The sequence below is a fragment of the Myxine glutinosa genome, chromosome 10 (genome assembly GCF_964187855.1).
Source record: "Myxine glutinosa chromosome 10, kmMyxGlut1.1, whole genome shotgun sequence".
Lineage (NCBI taxonomy): Eukaryota > Metazoa > Chordata > Myxini > Myxiniformes > Myxinidae > Myxine > Myxine glutinosa.
Window position 1 is genome coordinate 135811290 of NC_136270.1, and position 5978 is coordinate 135817267.

The window sequence follows — 5978 nt, forward strand, 5'->3', positions numbered from 1 at the left end:
CTTTTTGCACTTGTGATAGTGTTGAAAAACCACTTTTCGCACTTGTGTTAGTGTTGAAAAACCACTTTTCGCACTTGTGTTGGTGCAGGAAACCACTTTTGCACTTGTATTAGTGTGGAAAAACCACTTTTCGCACTTGTGTTAGTGTTGAAAAACCATTTTTCGCACTTGTGTTAGTGTTGAAAAACCACTTTTCACACTTGTGTTAGTGTTGAAAAACCACTTTTCGCACTTGTGTTGGTGCAGGAAACCACTTTTGCACTTGTATTAGTGTGGAAAAAACACTTTTCGCACTTGTGTTAGTGTTGAAAAACCACTTTTCGCACTTGTGTTAGTGTTGAAAAACCACTTTTCGCACTTGTGTTGGTGCAGGAAACCACTTTTGCACTTGTATTAGTGTGGAAAAAACACTTTTTGCACTTGTGATAGTGTTGAAAAACCACTTTTCGCACTTGTGTTAGTGTTGAAAAACCACTTTTCGCACTTGTGTTGGTGCAGGAAACCAATTTTGCACTTGTATTAGTGTGGAAAAAACCACTTTTCGCACTTGTGTTAGTGTTGAAAACCCACTTTTCGCCCTTGTGTTGGCAGGAAACCACTTTTGCACTTGTATTGATGTGGAAAAAACACTTTTTGCACTTGTGATAGTGTTGAAAAACCACTTTTCGCACTTGTGTTAGTGTTGAAAAACCACTTTTCGCACATGTGTTGGTGCAGGAAACCACTTTTGCACTTGTATTAGTGTGGAAAAAACACTTTTTGCACTTGTGTTAGTGTTGAAAAACCACTTTTCGCACTTGTGTTAGTGTTGAAAAACCACTTTTCGCACTTGTGTTGGTGCAGGAAACCACTTTTGCACTTGTATTAGTGTGGAAAAACAACTTTTCGCACTTGTGTTAGTGTTGAAAAACCACTTTTCGCACTTGTGTTAGTGTTGAAAAACCACTTTTCGCACTTGTGTTGGTGCAGGAAACCACTTTTGCACTTGTATTAGTGTGGAAAAAACACTTTTCGCACTTGTGTTAGTGTTGAAAAACCACTTTTCTCACTTGTGTTAGTGTTGAAAAACTGCTTTTCGCACTTGTGTTGGTGCAGGAAACCACTTTTGCACTTGTATTAGTGTGGAAAAACCACTTTTCGCACTTGTGTTAGTGTTGAAAAACCACTTTTCGCACTTGTGTTAGTGTTGAAAAACCACTTTTCGCACTTGCGTTAGTGTTGAAAAGCCACTTTTCGCACTTGTGTTGGTGCAGGATACCACTTTTTGCACTTGTATTAGTGTGGAAAAAACACTTTTTGCACTTGTGTTAGTGTTGAAAAACCACTTTTCGCACTTGTGTTGGTGCAGGAAACCACTTTTGTTTTTGGTGCGAAAAGTGGTTTTTCAACACGAACACAAGTGCGAAAAGTGGTTTTTCAACACTAACACAAGTGAGAAAAGTGGTTTTTCAACACTAACACAAGTGCGAAAAGTGGTTTTTCAACACTAACACAAGTGCAAAAAGTGTTTTTTCCACACTAATACAAGTGCAAAAGTGGTTTCCTGCACCAACACAAGTGCGAAGTGGTTTTTCAACACTAACACAAGTGCGAAAAGTGGTTTTTCAACACTATCACAAGTGCAAAAAGTGTTTTTTCCACACTAATACAAGTGCAAAAGTGGTTTCCTGCACCAACACAAGTGCGAAGTGGTTTTTCAACACTAACACAAGTGCGAAAAGTGGTTTTTCAACACTAACACAAGTGCGAAAAGTTGTTTTTCCACACTAATACAAGTGCAAAAGTGGTTTCCTGCACCAACACAAGTGCGAAAAGTGGTTTTTCAACACTATCACAAGTGCAAAAAGTGTTTTTTCCACACTAATACAAGTGCAAAAGTGGTTTCCTGCACCAACACAAGTGCGAAAAGTAGTTTTTCAACACTAACACAAGTGAGAAAAGTGGTTTTTCAACACTAACACAAGTGCTGAAAGTGGTTTTTCCACACTACTACAAGTGCAAAAGTGTTTTTTCAACACTAACACAAGTGCGAAAAGTGGTTTTCCACACTAATACAAGTGCAAAAGTGGTTTCCTGCACCAACACAAGTGCGAAAAGTGGTTTTTCAACACTAACACAAGTGCGAAAAGTGGTTTTTCCACACTAATACAAGTGCAAAAGTGGTTTCCTGCACCAACACAAGTGCGAAAGTGGTTTTGCAACACTAACACAAGTGCGAAAAGTGATTTTGCAACACTAACACAAGTGCGATGAGTGGTTTTGCAACACTAACACAAGTGCGATAAGTGGTTTTCAACACCAGTACGAGTGCGGAAAGTGGTTTTTACAGCACTAACACAATTGCGAAAGTGGTTTTGCAACACTAACACAAGTGCGAAAGTGGTTTTGCAACAGTAACACAAGTGCGAAAAGTGATTTTGCAACACTAACACAAGTGCGATGAGTGGTTTTGCAACACTAACACAAGTGCGATAAGTGGTTTTCAATACCAGCATGAGCGTGGAAAGTGGTTCTTGCAACACTAACACAAGTGTGATAAGTGGTTTTCAACACTAGCGCAAGTGTGAAAAGTGGTTTTGCAACACAAACACAAGTGCGAAAAGTGGTTTTCAACACAAATCAAAGTGCGAAAAGTTGTTTTCAACACTAACATGATCGCGAAAAGTGGTTTTCAACAGTCGCAGAAGTGCAAAAAGTTGTTTTCAACGCCATCACAAGTGTGGAAAGTCGTTTTGCAACACTAACAAAAGTGCAAAAAGTGGTTTTCAATGCCAGCACAAGTGCGAAAAGTGGTTTTCAATGCGAGCACAAGTTCGGAAAGTAGTTCTGCAACACCAGCTCAAGTGCGGAAAGTGGTTTTCAACACCAGCACAAGCGCGAAATGTGGTTTTGCAACACTAACACAAGTGCGATAAATGGTTTTGCAACACTAACACAAGTGCGATAAGTGGTTTTCAACACTTGCAGAAGTGCAAAAAGTTGTTTTCAACGCCATCACAAGTGCGGAGAGTGGTTTTGCAATACTGGAACAAGTGTGGAAAGTGGTTTTGCAACACTGACACAAATGCGAATAATGGTTTACAACAGTAGCACGAGCGTGGAAAGTGGTTTGCAACACGAACACAAGTGTGGAAAGTGGTTTTCAACGCCAGCACAAGTGCGATAAGTGGTTTTGCAACACTAACACAAGTGCAAAAAGTGGTTTTCAATGCCAGAACAAGTGCGAAAAGTGGTTCTGCAACACTCGCTCAAGAGCGAAAAGTGGTTTTCAATACCAGCACAAGTGCGGAATGTAGTTCTGCAACACTAGCTCAAGTGCGGAAAGTGGTTTTGCTACACTAACACAAGTGCGAAAGTGGTTCTGCAACACCAGCTCAAGTGCAAAAAGTGGTATTCAATGCCAGCACAAATGCAGAAAGTGGTTTGCAACACTAACACAAGTGTGGAAAGTGGTTTTCAACACGAACACAAGTGCGATAAGTGGTTTTGCAACACAAACCCAATTGCAAAAAGGGGTTTTCAACACTAACAGGAGCGTGAAAAGTGGTTTTGAACACAAGCAGAAGGGCAAAAAGTGGTTTTTAACACCAGCACAAGTGCCGAAAGTTGTTTTTCAACACGAGTACATTTGCGAAAAGTGGTTCTCAATGCCAACACAAGTGTGGAAATTGGTTTTGCAACACTAAGACAAATACGAATTGTGGTTTTCAACACTTGCGCAAATGCGAAAAGTGATTTTGCAACACTAACACAATTGCAAAAAGTGGTTTTCAACACTAACCAAAGTGCAAAAAGTTGTTTCCAACACGAGCACAATTGCGGAAAGTGGTTTTGCAACACAGGCACAAGTGTGAAAAGTGGTTTTTCAACACTAACACAAGTGCGAAAAGTGGTTTTCAACACAAATCAAAGTGCGAAAAGTTGTTTTCAACACTAACATGATTGCAAAAAGTGGTTTTCAACACTCGCAGAAGTGCAAAAAGTTGTTTTCAACGCCGTCACAAGTGTGGAAAGTCGTTTTGCAACACTAACAAAAGTGCAAAAAGTGGTTTTCAATGCCAGCACAAGTGCGAAAAGTGGTTTTCAATGCGAGCACAAGTTCGGAAAGTAGTTCTGCAACACCAGCTCAAGTGCGGAAAGTGGTTTTCAACACCAGCACAAGCGCGAAAAGTGGTTTTGCAACACTAACACAAGTGCGATAAATGGTTTTGCAACACTAACACAAGTGCGATAAGTGGTTTTCAACGCCAGTACGAGTGCGGAAAGTGGTTTTTACAACAATAACACGAGTGTGAAAAGTGGTTTTGCAACACGAACACAAGTGCGAAAAGTGGTTTTGCAACACTTTGCACGAGTGCGGAAAGTGGTTTTCAACACCAACACTTGTGGGTAAAGTGGTTTTCAATGACAGCACGAGTGTGAAAAGTGGTTTTTGCAACACTAACATATGCGAATAATGGTTTACAACACTAGTACGAGTGCAGAAAGTGGTTTGCAACACTAACACAAGTGCGAAAAGTGGTTTTCAACACAAACACCATTGCAAAAAGTGGTTTTCAACACTAACCAAATTGCAAAAGTTGTTTTCAAAACTTGCACAAGTGCGGAAAGTGGTTTTGCAACACAGGCACAAGTGGAGAACGTGGTTTTCAACATGAGCGCAAGTGTGGACAGTGGTTTTGCAACACTAGCTCAAGTGCGGAGAGTGGTTTTCAACACGAGCACAAGTGAGACAAATGGTTTTGCAACACTAACACAAGCGCAAAAAGTGGTTTGAACACTAACAGGAGCGAGAAAAGTGGTTTTCAACACTAGGAGAAGTGCAAAAAGTTGTTTTCAACACCAGCACAAGTGCGGAAAATGGTTTTGCAATGCTAGCACATGTGAAAAGTGGTTTTAAATGCCAGCACAAGCGTGGAAAGTGGTTTTGCAACACTAACACAAGTGCAAAAAGTGGTTGTCAATGCCAGAACAAGTGTGAAAGGTGGTTCTGCAACACTCGCTCAAGTGCGGAAAGTGGTTTTCAATGCCAGCACAAGTGCGGAAAGTAGTTCTGTAACACTAGCTCAAGTGCGCAAAGTGGTTTTCAACACCAGCACAAGTGCGAAAAGTGGTTTTGCAACACTAAAAGAAGTGCGAAAAGTGGTTTGCAACAGTAGCACGAGTGTGGAAAGTGGTTTTCAACATGAGCACAAGTGCGATAAGTGGTTTTGCAACATGAACCCAATTGCGAAAAGTGGTTTTCAACACCAGCACAAGTGCGGAAATTTGATTTCCATGCCAGCACACGTGTGGAAATTGGTTTTGCAACACTAACACAAATGCGTGTTGTTTTTTTCAACACTAGCTCAAGTGCGGAAAGTGGTTTTCAACACCAGCACAAGTGCAAAAAGTGGTATTCAATGCCAGCACAAATGCGGAAAGAGGTTTGCAACACTAACACAAGTGTGGAAAGTGGTTTTCAACACGAGCACAAGTGCGATAAGTGGTTTTGCAACACAAACCCAATTGCGAAAAGGGGTTTTCAACATGAGCACAAGTGCGATAAGTGGTTTTGCAACACTAACCCAATTGCAAAAAGTGGTTTTCAACACTGACCAAAGTGCGAAATGTTGCTTTCAACACAAGCACAATTGCGGGAAGTGGTTTTGCAACACAGGCACAAGTGTGAAAAGTGGTTTTGTAACACCAACACAAGTGCGAAAGTGGTTTTGCAACACTAACACAAGTGCGAAAAGTGATTTTGCAACACTAACACAAGTGCGAAAAGTGATTTTGCAACACTAACACAAGTGCGATAAGTGGTATTGCAACACTAACACAAGGGCGATAAGTGGTTTTCAACACCAGTTCGAGTGCGGAAAGTGGTTTTTACAGCACCAACACAAGTGCAAAAGTGGTTTAACACAAGTGCGAAAGTGGTTTTGCAACAGTAACAAGCGCGATAAGTGGTTTTCAATACCAGCATGAGCGTGAAA